A 22,096-nucleotide genomic window follows, 5' to 3' on the forward strand; every position below is an offset into this window, starting at 1 on the left:
CTATTGACCAACCTAATTCTGAAGCGCAACAACAAAAAAGAAGGGATAACAACACAAAAAGTGCTCAGTAGAAAGACCAAACTTCAATTAATTAAACGGTTTATACAACGATTATAACTAAGCTTGGCATGTCGAGCTATGTACAACAAAAAAAGAAGGGGGAATCAATCCTGTCCGCCATGACATCTATAGGGTTCACCTCCTCGGGAATGGTTGTGTTGTTGTTCAGGGCAGATTGCTCGATTGGTGGTGCCTCGACATCAAAGGTACTATACTACTCTATGGCTACAACGATATCAGGATGCTCGCACATGACCCTCCTCTGGCAGCGAGCAAAGTCGATCTGTAAGGAATTCGCAGTGTAATCTGAAACAACTTAGGCTCCTTGTACCTAGCGAATGCCTCCTCCTTGATGCGTAAAAGTTTTGCCTCAGCCTCCTCAACTGCCTTCCTTGCCTTGTCGCGATCTCCCTTGAGCTTACGAGCATGGCTCTTCAAACGCCACAACTCTCTGTCCTTGGCCACTACCGCTTGTCTCAGCTCGGCCATCTCTGCTTGTAGACGGGGGAACTCACCCTCCCGAACCTCGACCAGTTGGCGAAGGGTGCACATCCTGTTGACTAATGTTGTCCCCATGCAAACAACCTAAGAAACACAAAGTCAATGAGCATGGCCAAACAAACTGAAGAACGGAGAAGACATTATGAAATTCTTACCACAATGGACTCCGGGATGGTTGTGCTTTCCAACACCCCACTCGTGCAGTCACTGGTTTCTCTTCGAATACCGAGTAGCAGAATACCCCTAGCCAATTGCTCAAGCACGCCCTCAGTCTCTAGAGTGTCCTCCGACTAAACACTCCAGCTCGGTTCCTACCCTCAACCGCTAGCTTTGCCAGACCCGGAGATGGGATCTTGAAACCTCTCCATAGCACGGACTTTGGTGGAGACCTGTTGGAGCCAACGTCCACCACGTCTCTCTCAACCAACCTTGGCCTCTTGCATGGTCGAAGGTTTGCGACCTCAGGACGATGTTGTTGCTGAGCTACCCTAGCCTGGGTTGCCACCCTCCTTTGTGCGGCAACCTACATGCATCTGGTTCTCTCCTCGCCCACGATCGCCATATCTAAGAGAAAAACAAGTCATTTGAAGCCAAAGAAATAAAGCAATAAGAAACACTTACAAAATCAAGGACAAACCAGCCGATGGCTCCATCAGCTTGGCACGGATCAACATTGAGAGTGGCGTGTACTCCTACCTAACAACCCTCTCTATTCGCTTGATGGCCGCTAACTCCTCCCTAGATAGCTCAACCTCGGTCGGCCCCTTCACTTTGGTCCTCGGGCTTGATTGCTCGATGAGGAACGACCAGCCCCCGGGCAGCACCCAAAGAAGAACCCCTCCTTCTAGTGTTTCACTGAGGAGGGGGCCTCGACGAGCACCTTATTGTGCTGTTGAGCCGAAAAGTAGTAATAGCCCTGCTGGTGCTTCTTCAGGTGTAGAAAGTATGTGGACATTGGCATGGTGAAGTTGACATTGTGAACCGAGTAGTAATAGAGGAGGCTAATCAAGTACCTAATAGAATTGGGCATCAACTGGACTGCCTTGACACGATACCACATCAGCACCGCCGCGATACCCTCACTCAAAGGAAACCTCAACCTAGCTATCAGGTTGTGGTCATATATGCAAAGCTCCCTTGGCTGAGTCGAGGTATCTCTCTCACCAATACCTGAGCACCTCAGTTCATACTCCTCGGGAATACAATAAAGGGCCCTAATTCGAGCTAGGTCCCAGGAGTCAGTCTACAAGGTGAAGACGCAAAGCGGCTATCAAACTACACAAGGATATTGGGCCCCTCTTTTGACACAACATCTACTTTGGCCTTGTTGGTTTCCCTGACCTCTGCCTCCCAAAAGGCCACAGCCTCCTCTGTCGTGGCACCTCTAACCTTAGGCCCTTCGACCTCGGCCCCGGCCCCATGGGCATCAGTCTCATAAATCACGAGCGTAGTGGCCTCGGGATGAGACCTCAGCTTGGACTCACTACTCAGTGTACAAGAGCTAAAAGAAGAGGAGGAACAAGAAGACATGGAAGATGAAGACATCTTTCCGAAGAAATTACACTGCGGAATACCTAAAGCACCAACTGAGGACTATTTCAGCCAAACTCCAAGCCACAGACTCTTCTTAAATGACAAAGTGAAATAGTCCGCCTACCCCCTTTTTATAAAGGCAGCCAACAATTCAGATCAAACTAGGTCAACAACGCCTATTCGCCATTGCACTTTGCATGTGTGTGACCTCAGGAAGACGAAACGATGCATCTATCGACCCGTATTGAAAACAACACGAGTGTTGAACCGGCCGGTCCACCCAACAAACCAGCCTCACTCTGGCCCATTCAACTCGAAGAAATTAAGGTTCCTCAACTAAGGACCGCAAAAATCTTCCACACCTAGTCGCGCTGACCACTACACTCTTCGACTTCAGAATTGGGGAGTGGTGTTCGGGTAATGGTTGAGTTGACCAAGGGCACCACGTGGCAACTTCCGTGGTCGTCCTCTCTCTCAAGCCACATCGACACCACGTATGATGGAAGAGCATGACTAAGAAGGAGTGTCCTACACAGACAAGGAAGTGGACTTCATCGGGGAAGAGAGAACCTCCCAAAAACCTCAGTGGATGATCTTTTCCCTACAACCCCGAGAGCCCTATCTATCTGGAACATGGACACCCAATTATAAATAGGTATTCCCTGCTCGAGGTAAGGGAATTTTGGAAGAATACTCTTTGAATATCTCTCTGCACTATCTCTTTGGCCCGAACTAGCATTATTTCAACCTCCTCGGCCTGACCACCTATTTCTCTACCCAAATAACTTGAACATCAGAGTACCTACCTGAGGAATAACTCTTCAGGCCTCTAATCGAACAACATCTAGTTGGCAGAATTATCTGATTGTATCATCGATTCTGAACACCTCGAATCGAACAACATCAATATGTTAATGAAAAAAAAAAGAAAAAAGGAGACAACTCACATGTCAATACCTACATATGAGAAAAATGCTAAAAAGATTTGTATGATGTATAAGAAAGAGAATAACGCCACCTATGCATCTCCTTTATGTATTTATATTTAAACTATTATAAAAAGTGTGAACCCACCTTGAGAGTTTGTAAATATTTACTTGATTCAAATATCCCTATTTCTGAATTTGGTCCACTTTATATCATGTGTTGTCTTTTTCAAGTTGATGGGTCCAAATCCTCTTTACATGTGATAGATGGAATTGAAGGGAGGCACCTCATTGGTGATGGCTATGGATCTTTTGAATTAGTTGAGATCTTCTATCAATAAAATACGTTCCAACCCTCTATCAACTTAATCCATCGCACATCTCATTATAAGACTGGAAATCACCATGAAAGTGAGACCTGCTATGCATGAAATGTGCGGTGTGAGATGATGGTGGTAGAGGGTTGGAACATGTTTTGTTCGAGATGATCCGGACTCCATTGGAATTTATGGTAAGTGCTATGAAAAAGGCCCTATGGAGTCTCTAACATGTTTCTTGATCTATTATAATATGGTGAGTAAAAAGGGAAAAGGGTGGTAAGTTGGCATGAGGAAACACATTTCAATATAAGTTGTTCTAAATTAATTAGGGGCTATCTTTTGTAGTGGTAAAATCTTGGGCTAGCAAGCATGAAAATGCATTTTTGACAGAAAGAAAACATTTTGAGCTGATCTATACAAATAGCCTAAAATGTTAAATTGATATTTCTCAATATATACAAATAGCCTAAAATGTTAAATTGATATTTCTCAATATATACAAATAGCTTAAAATGTTAAACTGATATTTCTCAATATATACATTTTTCTAATTGAAATGACACTCATATGCAACATGTATTTCTCGTAAATTTGTAATGACAAACCCAAAAACGCAACACCTAACTGGTGAAATCGCACCATTAATTCTATCTTGGAATGTTAATTCGAAAGATTTTCCAAAAAAAGATGTTTGACACCAACAGTTTGTACGTCTATTGATGGGTCCACTATTGAGAGATTACCTACACAACAAGCTATCATGAATTCATGATCCTATATTTTTACCTTTTATTTGGGTGGTCCACAGACCATAAAGTCTCCAACTGAACTCTTTTGTATAGTTAGACTCTTCATAAAAGGTTTGAATGACATTGATGAGTTGGAGTGTTTGGACTGCGTGATCTTTTATTTATGGGTCATTTGATAACAACTCAAATGGTTTGAATTGAATGTTTTGTTGTTTAGTCAGTAATTTGTTTTAGGAGGTTGTGAGACTCTTAATGGCTCATATTGAATGAGATTTGAGATACCTCTCAACATTTAATTGTTTAGATATTTTTTTATATCTATTAAGGCTGTGTTTGGTTTGAAGGAAAGAGTAGGGAAAGGTAGGGAAACTTTTATAAACCTTGTATATATAGGTCTCCCTACCTTTTTCTTCCTTTCCCTACTCTTTCCTTCAAACCAAACATAGCCTAAAAACAAAAGCAGACAAAGAAACAAATCATTCAGTTCAGCCGCTTCAACTGTTAACAAACGGTTCCCAACTAAATTGGCCTACTAGACTATTCTATTACTTCCAAGGCAGAAAGTCTTGAATTCTTTTTGGAGGCAAGGGAACGGCTTCATATCATCATCAGACGTGAATTCTCCTATGGCTCCGTTTGTTTTTAGTGTGGATTTTATTTGCGCTAGTGTGAATTCTTCTAGTAGACTATTCTATATATTACTTTCAAAGGCAAGGCAGAAAGTCTTGAGTTCTTTTGGAGGCAAGGGAATGGTTTCATATGCAAATTCTCCTAAGGCTCCATTTGGTGAAACCGGATTTAGTCCTCACAGACAGAACCACCCTCACCGCCCCTTACAGTCATATACTGGAAATATCTCCACTCCATATGAATGAAAACATACAAGTAGGGTGATGTTCCCACTGCATGGATGCAAGGGGCTGTGAGGGCAGTGTGAGATGGTTCTGTGAGGACCAAATTCATATTCCCATTTGGTTGCAGGATAAATTTCATTTGCACTAGTGTAAATACATAGGCTCAGTTTGGAAGAAGTATAAATACAAATATGTACAGTACAAATACATACAAAATAGTATAAAATATTACAAGGTTTTGCACTCTACATATTTGCATTTGTACTCCTTCCAAACTGAACCATAAGAATGAAAAATGGATTAAGTACTGTAAATCCTGATTGACTTTCATATTTTGACAATGTATTGTTTGTTTGTAAGAGGTAAGGTAGGAAGTAAAATGATCTGATCCCTAGTTTATATGAAAGAGGAAAGAGCCAGAGGAAGGTTGTTTGTTTAGGAAGAATAAGGTAGGAAGCAAATTGATATGGTCCCCACTTTATATTAGAGAAAATTAAGGTAGGAATAATTAAGTGGTGCAGAAAATCTGCATCTGCTAATAGATGCAAAGAGGTAAAAAGTGCAAATTTTGCCTCAGATAAGAGTACAAATTATAATAACAAATATATAATAAATAGATGCAAAACTGAACACAGTACAAACTTAATTTGTACTTGGTATAAATCAAACAAATGCAGCCTAAAGGTTTGTATATACGCTAAGATGTGATATTACCTCCAACTAGCTCCCGTTCATTTTGTCTGATCTGGCTGTTCGTTCATCTATAAACCAGAAAAGAGATGATTTTCTTAGTGACACATTTCCATACATCATTATTATTTTTTCATAATATCATATTTTTTTTCTCTACAGCCTAGAAAATTTATGCAAGTAAGCGGGCCCTCTTTAGAGTAGAGGTGATGTTGAAATTTCTATCAAAAAACAAAATCATTCTATATGTATTAGATCTGTTCATGGGTCGGGTTTGGGGGGCCAATTTTACATTATCTCGGGCTTGAATTTCAGGCTGGGCCCATTAAAATTTTGACAAAAGCCAACCCCAAGCCCGGCCCATGAACAACTCTAATTGATATGTATTCTCTGAGTGTTGTGTCTTGTTCATGGTTGATGGATTTTCTATAGTCTATAGCTAAAAGCAGCGACAAATGAAGAATCCATTTGGAAGGCTGATGTGCAGCAGCTTCTAGCTTTTCAAGGTGAACTTTATATGGATAGCCTTTAAGTGATATATGTTGGGTGAAAAATATGGAGAACTCAATAAATTGACTGTTTTTCCTTTATATTTTTGGGCTGTCCGCATCAGCCTCTAGATAGCTGGCCCAAAGCAGCTGGACAAGCTTAACTGAATGTTTAGATCAGCCCTTCCCGATTCTCAAAGAAGCACCTAATCTACTTTGGAGAAGCTATTAAAAGAAGTTTGGCAAACAATTAGGCCCTGTTTGGTGTGTGTTTTTCATGTGGGCTGTCGGCTTTTTAAAAGCCCGACAGCCTATGTTTTCGTCTTTTTTTTGTTTGGTTGGGAAAAGATTTAGTCACTGAAAAGTGCAACCCAAAAAAAAAAATGCAGGAAGCCCGTTTTGGACTATTCTTGGGAAGCTCCAAATGGAATTTTTCGCTTTTTTTTTTTCAATTCATCTTTGCATGGAAAGTCATACCTTAATCAAACGATCTTCAAGCTACTAAGTTCTTAATGCAAAAATTCACATCATCTTTTGATTTTCAGGTCTGCCAAAAGATCTTATAAAAAAGATTTACCAAGTGATGGAGGGTGATTTGGCCCGACCTCGCAGCACAGGTACACGTGGGCATGACCTTGCTCAAACAGTGACTCAGCGTGACAACGCAACTGACATAACCACAACTCGGGGGGAGGGTCTCACCGAGTTGAGCTCGGAAACTGGGTGGATAAACTACTCGCCAGAAGCCATCTTGCCTGCATCTCCTCCCCGGGGTTAAGACACTTCGGGGTTCCCCGAGGTCGGGGTACCCTGACCTTTCTCAATACCCGAGCTCCTCTCGATGGACTTTGGGCCACTCCCCAACGGGAGCTCACTGACCCACCTCTAGACACCCTAGGGTGAAAACACTTCGGGCCAGACAGCTCGGCATAGCTTGCCACAGGCAGCTCGCCGCCTATGGGATAGCCCGACACAAGGTAACTCGCGAAAGGGTAGTTCGGCGTATCGCCGAAAGATCTCCTGCCCGACCACCGTACCCGACAAATCTGGGGACAGCAGCCATGTCCCTCGTCAGACGTCGTCGCGGCTGCCACCTTTAGAAGGTGTCTTACACCTGACAGGCACGTACCCTGCGATGACGGCCCGTGCGTGCCACCTCAGCCTTGCCTGTAACGGCTGTGGCAGACTGACAGTGGCGGTTATACCTGCCCTGTCAGAAGCCAGAGGGGCCTGATGCGACGGAATTCTGTTATAAGGGGCTTATTCTCAAGGAACAAGGTATCTTCGAATCACTTGCGCAATCTGCACTCTTAGCCTTCGTCTTCCCTTTGCTTCTCACACTGAATACTGACTTAATCGTCGGAGTGTTCCCGTTGGGCAAACCCCCCGGGAATTCTTCTTCTTCCCCCTCGTTTCAGGTATCGCTTAGGAGCCACGTGAGTGCCAGCTAGGAGTGACCGGATCACGCTACATCATTTGGTGCCGTCTGTGGGAAACACTTCGAAAAGCCTTTCTCCAAACTTTCACGTCTCTTTACTCTCCAGAAACTCAGCACTCATGGCTTCTTCTAGCAACATCGGATGAAGCACGGAGATGGATAACTCCAGGGAACAACCCCAGCTTCCTAGTGTCTGCATTGGATAGTTCACCGTCCCCCTCTTGGTGTACGGAATCCCTAACTTGAACATGCCTCTTGCAGGGGCACCCGTCGCTGCTCCACTCCCTACCACAGTCGAAACAACCTTCATTGAACCCTCGATTGTGCCCCCAGCGGCCAGCCCGAACCAACTGGAGGACTTGGTGCAGTGCATGCGGGCCATGTAGGCCCAAATGCAGCAGTTCCAACAATTTCAGCTCTATCAACAACATGTGCTGCACTAGGTCTCCCAGTATCAGCAGCAGTTTCCCCAATTACCTCAACCTTAGCTTCAGCAATCACAACTTCCCCCTCGGCACCCAGTCTCGCTGTGAGCTAGGTCTCGCTGTTAGGAGGAGCACCCATCTCGCCAAGGAGAGGCCCCCTAGAACCCTCCAAGGAGCCAGTCCTCCTCCCGTGGCAGACAAGAAAGATCGGCCGCTCCGACCTCGCCACGGGCAGTCAGGTCGGGAGGACCTCAGCTCGCCCGGCCCACGTCGCCTCAGCCCTCAAGGCCTGGTACCCCGTTCTTGGAAAACCGATTCGAAATCCTGGCCGCAGGATCCAAGCAGGAGCCCTCTATCCGTAGCCATCACCAGCGGCCTGAGCTACTTCCTGCACACACCATTCCTGACAGTACAGAAGTGAGCAGCACGAATGTTGAGCCCGCCAAGAAGCAGAGACGCCGCCGTCGAGCTCGCCGGTCTGCCACCCACGACCTACCTGAGCTCGGAGGCAAAGAAGAGGTAAGCTCGGGCGAGGTCAAGGCACCCATCCTTTCAGTTCAATCCCCCTATCTCCTGAGCTTCTAGTAGTCCCAATGCCTAAAGATTTCAAGATCCCATCTCTTGATAAGTACGATGGATCGTTCGACCCAAATGACCACATAGATGCCTTCCAGTCGCAGATGCACCTAGCAAGAGCAAGTGAATCGTGCATGTGCGTGGCCTTCTCCACCACTTTCAGAGGAGTAGCCCGTACATGGTACTGGAACCTGGCACCCGGATCAATAAGAAGTTGGACGCAATTCGCGCCGGCTTTCACGTCCCACTTTGTTACCAGTAAGCGGTGCCCACGAACTGAAGAAAGCCTCCTCAACATAGTGCAAAGAGAAGGAGAATCCATCCGGGGCTACGTCAAGCGGTTTAACGATGCTTGCATGCAGATACCGCACCTGGACCCCGCCGCGCGCCTCGCAGCAGCCAAGAAAGGCATGACGCACAAAGAGTTCAGATGGCACATGGTTGTCAACCAACCAGCGACCATAACTGAATTTCTTAAGCTCGCGGACAAGTTTATAGCCACCGAAGAGGAGATCAACCAAAAGGGTGAGAGCGCGCCCGAAAAGAGGAAGAGGGAAGGAGTGCCTTCTAGCCAAGGAAACAACCAAAAAAAGAAGGATGCAGCTCTGGGGGCAAAGCCAGGTCAATCATTCCGAGCTCCTGCAGCGGACCGAACTGATTACACCCCACTGAACACGAAGCGGGCCGAAATCCTAATGGCGATCAAGGACGCTCCGTATGTGAAGTGGCCACTCCGTTTGAGGGGAAATCCCAATGAGAGAAATAAGAATCTATATTGTAGCTTTCACAAAGATCTCGGTCATAGTACCGAAATTTGTAAAAATCTCCGCGACGAGATTGAAGAACTCATCCATCGCGGATATTTAAGGAACTTTGTACAACACAACAATAATAATAATAAAGCAGGTTGGCAAGGGGAGCATGGTAAGGATGCTCCCGAGTCCAGCAGCAGGCTGGTCGAGCAGTCACAGAGGCAGCCTCCGGAAGAGAAGTCGGTCCGGGGCACCAAACATGTTATAGTGGGAGGTTCGATCGTCGCGGGTTGCACTTTAGCAGCAGCTCAGACGTCAGTTCGCGAAGCCGCCCAGGAAGAACGGAATCCTCTGAAGCGGCCGAGGACGGAAGAGCCAATTTTCTTCACAGAAGATGACGCGGGAGGGGTCCACTACCCCCACGATGACGCACTTGTGATAAAATTGAGGATCAACGACTTTGAGGTCAGGCGTGTACTCGTTGACTCGGGTAACTCGGCAGATATCCTCTTCAAATCTGTGTTCGACCAGCTTCAGTTGTAGAAAAATGACTTGAAACCTGCGGACACTCCTTTGGTGGGCTTCAGCGGAGAAGAAGTTCGACCCCTTGGGAAAATAACAGTACCTGTGGAAGTTGGCACATGGCCCTGCGTAGTCAGACTCAGCCACGACTTCCTGGTGGTCGCGACCCCCTCCCCATACAATGCCATAATAGGTCGGCCGATCACCCATGTCCTACGGGCGGTGGTCTCCACTTACCATTTGGCTATGAAGTTCCCTACAGACTTCGGTGTGGGGGTAGCACGGGGCGTCCAGCTCGAGTCCCGCAAGTGCTATGTTGCCACCCTGAAGGGAAAGACCAAGGTGGCCAATGACCTTGAACTGGAAAGGCCTATGGAGCAAGGCGAAGAACGAGCCACGCCCACGGAAGAAACAGTCGCAGTTCCGACCTCAGCAGCAGATCCAGCTCGGACGCTTCGGATCGGTGCTTCCGTCCAGGAGCATCTACGATCCGAACTGGTAGGTTTCTTACTTCAAAATTTGGATATTTTTGCATGGTCCGCTGCAGAGATGCCTCGTATAGACCCCGACCTTATAACTCACAAGCTGAATACTGATCCTGTAGTTAGGCCCGTTAGACAGAAGAAACACAACCCAGCCCCGGAGCGGTGGAAAGCGGTCGATGAGGAAGTCGAGAAGCTCCTCGCAGCTGACTTCATAAGAGAAGTCCATTACCCGAGCTAGGTAGCCAACCCCGTCCTGGTAAAGAAGGGCAACGGCAAGTGGCGCATGTGCGTCGACTACACCGACCTAAAACCATGCTTGCCCAAAAGACTACTTCCCGCTCCCTAGAATTGACTGCTTGGTGGACGCGACCTCAGGGCACCAGTTGCTAAGTTTCTTGGACGCCTATTCGGGCTATAACCAAATCAAGATGGACCCGGCGGACGAAGAAAATACTGTCTTCATCACGGAGTTCGATCTATATTGTTACAAGGTTATGCCCTTCGGGTTGAAAAATGCAGGGGCAACTTTTTGAAGGCTTGTAAATAAGTTGTTTGCACCATCAATTGGCAGAAAAGTAGAATGCTGTGTAGACGACATGGTCGTCAAAACTCAATTCTCACATGAATTAATACAGGATTTGCATTCTGTTTTTGAAATTCTGCGTAAGTTTAATATGAGACTGAACCCAAACAAGTGTGTGTTCGGTGTGACCACGGGCAAGTTCCTAGGATACATCGTCAACCGACGCGGCATTGAGGCCAACTCGGACAAAGTTAAGGCCATCTTTGATATGAGACCATCTTGAAAGTTGAAGGAGGTTCAGAGGTTAAGTGGCCGCATAGTCACCCTGAGCCGCTTCATGTCCAAATCGGTGGACCGCTGTCTGCCGTTCTTTAAGACAATCAATAGCAAAGGGTTTGAATGGACCCAAAACTATCAGCTCGCGTTTGACGAGCTCAAAAAATACCTCGCTAGTGTGCCGATCTTAGCCCGGCCCAAAGAGGGCGATATTTTAGAACTGTACCTCTCGGCAAGCGACGAAGTGGTCAGTTCGGTACTAATTAAAGAGGTAGATCGGGTTCAACGACGCATCTACTATGTTAGTAAAGTATTGCAGGGGCAGAGACGAGATACCCAGAGATAGAAAAGCTAGCGTACGCACTGGTAGTTGCAGCTCGGAAGCTCCGCCCGTACTTCCAGGCTCACACTGTTATTGTTCTCACCGATAAACCTCTGAGGCAAGTCTTACTTAAGCCCGAGGTCTCTGGTCGGCTAACGAAGTGGGCCGTTGAGCCCAGCGAGTACGACCTCCAATACAAGCCGCAAACTACCATTAAGGCCCAAGCCTTAGTAGATTTCATCGCCGAGTGCACATTCAGCTCCGAAGTCCCCAGGCCGGTTGAGCACGAGGCCCCCAACTCGGGTGAGCCTGAAGCTCCCAGGCCGATCGGATCCGAGCCCCGTGAGGTAGCAGCTAGTGTGGCATCTCTCCTAGTTCGGCCAAATGCGAGTTGGGATGAAGAGCATTGGATCCTTCACGTAGATGGCTCTTGAACCAACAGGGCAGTGGAGTCGGAATAGTTCTGCACGACCCAAGTGGCACGAAACTGAAGTACACGCTATGCTTCAAGTTCGCGGCATCTAACAACGAAGCAGAGTACGAGGCGCTGATATTCGGACTAGCTCTAGCCAGAGAAGTAAAAGCCAAGCACATCGTTATCTGCAACGACTCCCAGCTCGTGGTCGAGCAGGTAATTGGTGAGTACGAAGCTCGCGAGCCAACCATGATTGCCTACTTGACCAAAGTCAGGGAGGCCCTGCTCAACTTCCAGTCACACTTCATCAGACAAATCCCAAGGTCAGAGAACGCTGAGGCCGACGCCCTGTCCAGACTAGCCAACGCTAGCGACATCACCATGAGAACCGAGGACTTGTCTCGGCCTAGCATTCTCTGGGGGGCAGAGGAGGTCGCTCCAGTCGTTCAAGCAAAACCGAGCTGGATTGACCCACTCGCGAGCTTCCTGCTACACGGGACCCTCCCTGTAGACCACAACGCAGCCAGAAGGATGCAGCGCTAGGCAGGCAAATACGCCTTGATTGACGAACGGCTGTACAGGAGATCCTACACGCTCCCTATCTGCGTTGCTTGCGAACTACCGAAGCCGAGCTCGTACTCCATGACACTCATGAGGGGTTGTGCGGTGGGCACTTGGAGGGCAGGGCCCTCGCCCAGAAGGCACTCCGACAGGGATATTATTGGCCAACAATGAAGACAGATGCTATTGAGCTCGTTAGAAAATGTGACAAATGCCAGAGACATGCCAATATTCACCACCAATCCGCTGCCGACCTCAAGTATCTCACCAGCCCGTGGCCCTCTGCACAGTGGGGCATCGATCTACTCGGGCGTTCCTGCCAGCAACGGGTGGAAGGAAGTTCTTAGTAGTAGCAGTGGACCAATTTACCAAGTGGGTAGAAGCCGAACCCCTTGTAATGATCACAACCCGAAATGTTCAAAACTTCTTTTGGAAGAACATCGTGTGCCGCTTCAGATTACCTCGGGTATTGATTTCTGACAACGGAAAGTTTTTCAAGGACATCAAATTTCAAGAATGGTGCCAAGACATGGGAATTCGACAGAATTTTACTTCAGTCACACACCCCTAAGCAAACGGTCAGGCAGAAGTCACGAACAGAGCCATCCTTCGCGGATTAAAGGCACGGTTGGACCGAGCTAAAGGATTGTGGACAGATGAACTACCCAGTGTTCTATGGGCATACCGGACCATGGAGAAGACCGCCACGGGAGAAACACCCTTCAATCTCACCTACGGCACCGAAGCAGTAATCCCCGTAGAGATCGAAGTACCTACGCTGCGATTAGAAGCATACAGTGATCAGACAAACGAAGATGAGCTACGTACCAACCTCGATCTACTCGACGAAGTAAGGGACCTCACGTACATTAGGACCGCAGCCTACCAGCAGAGAGTAGCTCGGTACTATAACGGCAGGGTCAAGAGGCGGAACCTCCGCGTTGGCGACCTGGTCCTTCGTAAAGTTATGGTACCTGAGCCCGGTGCTGGCAAGATCGGGTCCAACTGGGAAGGTCCCTACTGAGTGAAGCGAGTGCTCGGGGAAGGAACGTACGAGCTCGCGACCCTCGAAGAAAAACAAGTACTTCGGACATGGAATATTGTCAACCTAAGACAATACTATTTGTAAGAATTGAGTAGGCCACAAGCCACTCCCAAAACCTAAGGGCCAGAATACCGAGCTAATGCGACTTCGACACAACAGGACCCAGTCGCCTCTATGGCATGGGCAGACTTTGAGAGTGGGCCACGAGCCACTCCTCTAGCCTAAGGGCTGAAACGCCGAGCTAATGAAGAAACCTCGGCAGCATACAAAGCTAAGTTGCCCCATCAGCATGAATTAAGTACTTGCAGCGCCTGAGGTACAGGCGGCTCGGGCATGAACCTTACAACAAATAGCCCGCCCTGGCATGCAAAGAGTCGGACCCGTTAAGGATAACAGACGGCAACCTACCTTGAGTGCAGATAGGTCGGGCATGCGCCCTACTATATCCCTCACCCCGGCGTACACCAGGCTACCCCTACTAAACAGTTCGGGGCCACGATGGCCATTAAGGAACACCCACTTCGAAAATTCAACTCGATAGGTTAACAACTTGGGGTGAGATAACCATTTCGACAAAAATGAATTGCGCAAACTTTTGACGAAAAGAAAAATCTCTTCATTGCAGAAGATTCACTACACAAATTCCACTAAGAACGTCTTGATTACAAGAAAGAAAAAGGGAGAAGATTAAGTTTACAAATACAGGGAGCAAACTACTTCGGAAGCTCGTTGCCTCTGTTAGGGACCTCCTCGGGAGCAGTAACTGGGCCAGCATCCTCTTCTTCATCTTCGGCGCCCTCATCTTCAGAATCTGGATCATCTTTTGGCTGATGCATGATGTCGTCAGTGATCCATGAAGTAGTGATGGCGCTCGTATCCAAGTCGGGCTAGAGGTGCCTGATTAGCCACTGGCTGAGCTTGAAGCCCTTGCGGTAGGCCTCGGCCATCACGTCGTCAAACCTTGAAGATTTGACATAGTCGATGACAGCCTGAGTCTTGGCCTCCTTGAGAGCACCCTCGAAGATCGCGGCCTTCTCTCTTATATCCTCTTGGAGGTACTCCACCTCGTGCTCCAGCTTCCTCTTTGCCTTCTTGAGGCCTTGCATCTCGAGCTTCAGGGCATCCCGCTCAGCCTTGAGGCTGTTCACCTCAAGCCCTAAGGCCTCTTGACCGACCTTGAGCCCGTTTACCTCAACCCTCAGCTTATCTTTGTCTCGGGCCAGCTCCCCCTTCTCTGCCATTAACACCTCGATGAAGCTCTTCTGAGCCGGGGCGTCACTCTCCAGGCGGTGGACCTGACAGCGAGCTGCCCTCAACTCAGTATGGGCTGCGCGAGATGACTTCTCAACCTCCAGAGCCCGCCTCAGGTGCCGATCTGATTGAAGGGTCAAGGCGCAAATGGCGGTGTTCGCCTGCAAAAGGGAAACCGGTCAAGAGGGAAATCAAAAAAAAAAAAAAAGAAGGGGGAAAAAAGAGACTCACCACCATAGTATGGGTGGCAGCTCGAGCATCGAGCTGACCAGGAGTGAGATCAACCCACTCGCTGACCTCTCCCGGGTATGCAGCCAGCTTGTTCTTCTCTAGGCTACACTGGGGGTTCAGGATGGTTTGACTCCCTTGGCCCTCCGAGCTAGACGTCGTCATCTCGACGTCGTGAGTGGAACTCTCAGAGGCCTCGGTGGCAGCTTTTGCAGGATGAGCCCCGACAGCAGCCCCTGCAGCACAAGCCTCGGCAACGCTCTCAGCAGCAGGTTCAGTGGGTTTGGTAGCAGGTTCGGTGGGCCTAACGGCAGGCTCCGCTACCACCTCGGGCCCCGGAGCTGAAGTTTGCGGAGGTTGGGCCTTGGCTGAAGCTTGTGGGGACTCAACGCACGCCTTCTTGGCTACGCGTTTCTTTCTCTTCATCTGGTGGAAGAGCTTCTGGTTATCTATTCTCTTTGCCTCCATGGGACCTGCAACAAGACACGACATTAGCAATCCGAAGTAAACATACGTGCAAAAGGACGAAGTAAAGCAAAACCTACCCGAGCTCAAGCCGGCTTGGACGAGCCTCTCTTCGGATGTGAAGTCTTTATAATTTAGCCCGAGCTGAGCCAGCATCTGGAGTGCCTTCTTGGTCTTCCCATCTAAGATGACACCGGGGTCTTGAACAGCCACCCTCCAATCAGTAGGGAAGGGCCACCCCGTGCTGCTCCAAATGACAAAGTAGTCCCGCTTCCAGGCCGGGACTTTACTCGGGAGTCTGTGCATGAGCTTGAACCCTGAGCAGGGAGATAGGTAGTAAGACCGTCTGTGCCTGGGGAGAGTGCCTGAAGCACTCTTCTTTATGGCCAAAATGGTGCTAAGGATGTCCATGTCAATAGGAAGAGAACAGTTGAATCAGAGAGAAATGGTCCCAACTATATTCCGTATGGAATTCGGGTGAAGTTGGTCCAAGGTTATGTTGAAGTGCACCAGCACCTCATAAATTAAGTGGTGGAGTGGAAGTCGGAGCCCGGCTACTAATTGTTCCCTGAAGAGCACGATCTCATCAGGACCGTGCTCCCATGGGAAACTGCCGGTAGGAAGACTGTAAGAGTACTCCCCAGGAAGATGGAACTTCTGTATGAGGTCCTGGAGTCTCTCCACAGTCATGGTGGAAGGGCCGAACTGATCTGGCACCCGACCTCGGTGGGAAGTGGATGCAAGATGACCCGAAGCCACCCGTACATCGGATGGCTGGGCGGCAGAAGGGACACCCCGAGCCGGGGTACCCACCTCGAGCTCGTTGATGAGGTTGTCTATGCTAGACGACATAGCAGACTGAAGGGAAAGAAACAAACTAGAAGGGAAAAGGAAGCTCGGGAGGACTCACCAAAGAAACGCAACCGGACTGGGAGAATAGGACGAACTGGAAGACCCGAGCTAAGAGACCCCTGGCGCGAGCTCAAACGCTAACGACGAAAGCTTTGTAGCGAAGAAAATGGCGAAGGGTCCCCCTATTTATAGCCACAGCTGTGGGTTCATCGAGGCGAAAATGATTTAGCACGTTTTTGACGTCCGCGAAGTCCAAGTTGCGTGAAGTCCGTGCGTGATCTAGACGCAACTCGAGTCTTTTTTTTGATCGAACCGAGCACTAGACCGGTCCAGCTGGACGGAGCGCGTGACAAAGTGGCATAAATACCGACGCCAAATCCACCCGGCGCATCATGACCTCCCCGCGCTGGGTCATCGCCGCCAGCGCAGGGAGTGGTGGGCAATTCATGGAGGGTGATTTGGCCCGACCTCGCAGCATGGGTACACGTGGGCGTGACCTTGCTCAAACAGTGACTCAGCGTGACAGCGCAACTGACATAACCACAACTCGGGGGGAGGGTCTCACCGAGTTGAGCTCGGCAACTGGGCAGATAAACTACTCGCCAGAAGCCGTATTGCCTGCATCTCCTCCCCGGGGTTAAGACACTTTGGGGTGCCCCGAGGTCGGGGTACCCTGACCTTTCTTGATACCCGAGCTCCTCCCGATGGACTTCGGGCCACTCCCCGATGGGAGCTCACTAATCCACCTCTAGACACCTCAGGGTGAAAACACTTTGGGCCAGACAACTCGGCATAGCTTGCCACAGGCAGCTCGCCACCTTTGGGATAGCCCGGCACAGGGTAACTCGCGAAAGGGTAGTTCGGCGTATCGCCGAAAGATATCCTGCCCGACCACCGTACCTGACAAATCTAGGGACAACAACCATGTCTCTCGTCAGACGTCGTCGCGGCTGCCACCTTTAGAAGGTGTCTTACACCTGACAGGCACGTACCCTGCAACAACGGCCCCGCGCGTGCCACCTCAGCCTTGCTTGTAACGGATGTGGCAGACTGACAGTGGCGGTTATACCTGCCCTGTCAGAAGCCAGAGGGCCTGATGCGACGAAATTCTGTTATAAGGGGCTTATTCTCAAGGAACAAGGTATCTTCGAATCACTTGCGCAATCTGCACTCTTAGCCTTCGTATTCCCTTTGTTTCTCACACAGAATACTGACTTAATTGTCGGAGTGTTCCCGCCGGGCAAACCCCCCGGGAATTCATCTTCTTTCCCCTCGTTTCAGGTACCTCTCAGGAGCCACGTGAGTGCCAGATAGGAGTGACCGAATCGTGCTACATCACCAAGCAACACCTAAATCATATATTGACTAGAAGATAGTTATTTTTGGTTTTATGGGATTTTCACCAAAGATTGCTTATAAACCGTCCAGATGGAATCCACATGAAAAGCTGAAAGCCCTCCGCAAATAAGCACGGTGGAATTCAAATTTCCACCAAGAGATCAATACATTATTTTGTATCAGATGGCAAGAGGGAAGGGGTACAACAATCATGAACGTTTGAATTAATGTAAACACTTATATGCTTAAGATCTAAGAATTCAAAATGGGGAGGAGAAAAGTCAGGAACATATATAGTTTTCTTATGACCATGGTTGACACACAGTCTCGAGATATGAAAAGAGTAGAAGACTCTCTTTATTTTCCTTTTTTTTATATTAAAAAATTAATGAGGACCCATTAATTATTTATCATCATTGCTAATATGATTAACGAATAAAGAAAAAATTAAATAGGTTGCTTGTATAGGAGACGGAGAGATGGATAGTCGCTTTGAAGTGGGAAACATTTTGACCCTTAATTTAGAATATTTGAGTCTCATTTTAAGATGGTGGGGATCAAATCAGTCCAAAATAAACAAGAAAATTAGGTTTGGAAGGACAAAGCCATAGACTATTAATTAAGCATTTGAAGATCATCTCTCTTATTTAAGCTGCAGGTGGTCGCCTGTCAACCAACATGTGAGAAACCTAGAACCCATTTATTAAATTGTATTAATTGATACGAGTTATTGGTAAGTTGGATTTGCGTGCTTCTCACGAGGTCACGATATAAAATTATAAATCTCTATATTCTCAACTAGACACTCGTTAGTTAACGCTAATTGCATATTAATTAATGGCATTGGGTTAGGGTAGATAGCCTTATATTGGGGAATATATCTCTCTATTGCATGATTACATATAAATACAAAAAATATTCTCAATATGTGGCTGTGTGTGATGTCATGTGAGAAAGAGATCTAAAGTTGCACGGAAGAGCTGATTAGCATTTTATACTCTTTCGGGCTTAGGCTTTGGGTCTGGGTCCATTTAAATTTTGACAAATGCCCATCCAATTGCACCCCTAGTTTCAATGAAACAAAGGAATAACTGGGAACATTTTTCATACTTGTATGTTGCCATTTATGGGTAGGATTGTTGTGATTGTCAGAACTGGAGTTAGATAAAGGGAGCCTGGATCAGTCACTCACAAGACATTACACTACCCACAACAGTATGGTCGTACATCGCAAACATCTCTATATAAATAGGGATGCAAATGGTTTGAATTGAATTCGGATAGGGGTTTATCTGAATCCAATCTGATCCAGTGACCCAATGGATCACACAAGGATCAAATTCGAATTTGAATATGCCAAGGTTGGATATCTGAATTTATTTGCACGTGTCAATTTTAGATGATAAAAATAGTAATATACATTCAAATATTATGTCCCAAAGAGAGTAATATTATGTCTATAAAATAATTCTATATTATAGATGTTCTAAATGTTTTCTACAAATATTATGTATTTTTTTGTATATTTTGCCTTGTTGTCTTTCTTTAATTATTATTATTTAATTATGATATGATGGCTTGCCCCATTTGACCCACATGGTTGAATTGCTTACCTACTACCTAGCTAGATAAAAGGACAATTTCATTTTTGGTTCAATGTTGAAAAAAAATGAGCATTAGGGGTCTGTTTGATTTGCAGACACGATCGAAAGTAATTTTATTAGTCTATTTATTATTTTCTTATAACTTTATTAATATTTTAGGAATATATAATTATTATTTTATTAGTAATTTTTTATTAGTATTTAATAACTAATACCTTAGTATTTATTATTAATTTATTACATTTTATTATTACTTTATTATTAGTTTATTAATTTTTATCATTTTAATTATTGTTTTAGAAATAATTTATTATTATTGAATAATTAATATGTTAGTGCTTTATTATTACTTTAATTATATTATATATATTATTTATACTTAATTATACTAATTTTTTAATAAATAATATTTTAGATTTTTTATTATTACTTTGTTTTTATTATTTTATTAGTATCTATCATTAATTTATGAATATTTTATTAAAATATATTTATATCATTCTTAATTGAATAATCTTTTTATTATTATATTTTATTAATAATTTATTATATTATTATATTTTATTCTTATTATTCTTATTGGTTTATTAATATTTTATTATAGTATGATTATTTTATAAATATTTTACTAATATTTTATTATTATTATTATTATCTTATTATTACTTCCATAATATTATATTGTTTAATTATGTATTTATTTTTATTATTATTACTTCAATTATATTATATTATACTAATATTTTAATATATTATTATTAATATATTATTACCATTTTATTACTATTAACTTATTGTTAATTTATTATTTTATTAACATTAAGGTTTGGAGGGCCTTTTGTCATGAGTTCTTTATTTCTTAATAAACTCTCGTATGGAAATCCCATTCCTGGGGGGAAGCCTGGAATGGCTATTCCCCCAAGAATGGGAATCGACATTCCTTTCCACCATATGTTAGCACCTTAAATATATGACTTAATGAGGGGGATTTGAATGAAATGAAAAATAATAGTTAAAATTACATGTTTTGGCCTCATAATTAAAAAGGGACTAATTTTAAATTACATTTTTTATATTTTCATGTGTATAAAAGTAATTCTTATTTGTGGAATTTGTTTTTATTTTATAAGATGAATATACAACTATTAGAGATGCGCTCAAATGTTTTTTTTTTGCAAAATTTATGTATTTTTCATTTTTTATTATTTAATTATGACATCAAATATTGACACATTTGACCTAAGAGTTGAATTGTTGACCTAGAGCAAATAGGAAATCAATTTCATTTTTTGGTTGGTTTTGAATTTATGTTTCATTTCCATTATCAATAAAAACAATTATTGTTTATGATGCTTATTTTTCTTTAATATGATTAATAAAATATCAGAGAAATGACCCATTTTTATACATTTTTTTATTTTATCAATTTATTACTATTGTAAATATTTTATTATTAATTATGATATCATGGATTCACCCAATTAATTGGGATGGATGAATTGGCTTACCCACCACTTGAATGGAAGAATAATTTTGTTTTTTTTTTGTTAATTTTAAAAACAAATAAATTGCTGAAACCTCCCCTAAAGTTTCTAACCATTTGTTGAAATCTCCCATGAAGTTTGGTAATTGCAATCGCCTCCCTTGAACTTTCTAATACAGTTGCAAGTCGACCCCCTCTCTTAAAATCCTCTAACAAGGGGCACACAGATGTCCAAAATACCCATGCAGTTACTATCGAGGCTGGTTTTTGCATAACAAACAATACAAACTTTGTGAAGAACAACAAAAAAAGAAGTTTAAATTGCAACTTTGAGGGATTCATATGAAGAGAAAATTCATAAAATAAATAAATTTCGGAAAAGAGATTGGTAGGGTTTGGGGTAATGATTGATATGAAGGGAAAATTTGGAAAATAAACATTTTAGTCAAATTAACTACATAGTTATTTTGGACATTTTCATGCCTCTTGTTTGTGGATTATAAGAGAAGGGGTCCACTTGCAACTGTAGTGGAGGTTACAATGTTCAAAGGAGATGATTGCAATTACCTAACTTTAGTGGAGGTTTTCAGCAATGGTCAAAAACTTCAAGGGAGGTTTTAGAATTTTACCCTTTAAAAAACATGGGTTTCATATTGTTAAAAAGTATTTGATAGACATGGATTTCAAATTACTTTTCAAAATATTTATTTTTGTACTATTAAAATTAATGTTGTGTCTTTAATCCATAGAATTTAATTATGTAAAAAATATATCTTAAAAATAGGGTTTAATGGGAGAATATATCCAATTAGTTTTAAATTTTACATTCAACTTCCATCATTAATTAAAACTTTCCTTATTTATCATACTTATTATTGTTTAATATTCGAATATATGATGCTAAAATGTTTCCAATTATTTTTTATTTTTATAATTTTGAAATTTATTATTGAATTGTGGCAACATAGATTAACCTATTAACCCATAATTAACCTATTTTTTCCTATGTAGGTTTTAAAAGTATACGTTTTTATGTTATTGAAATTATTAATTTATTATGTATGGATTTAATTAATATAACTTAATGATGAGAAGAAACAAAAATGTTTTAAATATATGATTTAATGAAGGTGAATGTAAGTTAATTCCTTAAATGTTGGATTTAATGAGAGGTAATTGAATGCATTGAATATCTTAAATTTACATTTTTTCAACTCATTTAATATCAATAACTGATTATCCTATTTGCCCTCATTTTTATCAATAAATTTAAATATGGAGGGGTAACTTTTGTCCTTTAAAAATTCTAGAAGTATAAAAAATCAAATTACATATTGGATCGGATCAGGTTATGTTGGATCGAATAGAGGTGATTCGAATTCAATCCAAATCCAATTTTTAAATGGATCATGTT

The sequence above is a fragment of the Nelumbo nucifera genome, chromosome 1, assembly GCF_055504915.1.
Source record: "Nelumbo nucifera cultivar China Antique chromosome 1, China Antique-T2T, whole genome shotgun sequence".
Classification (NCBI taxonomy): Eukaryota; Viridiplantae; Streptophyta; class Magnoliopsida; order Proteales; family Nelumbonaceae; genus Nelumbo; species Nelumbo nucifera.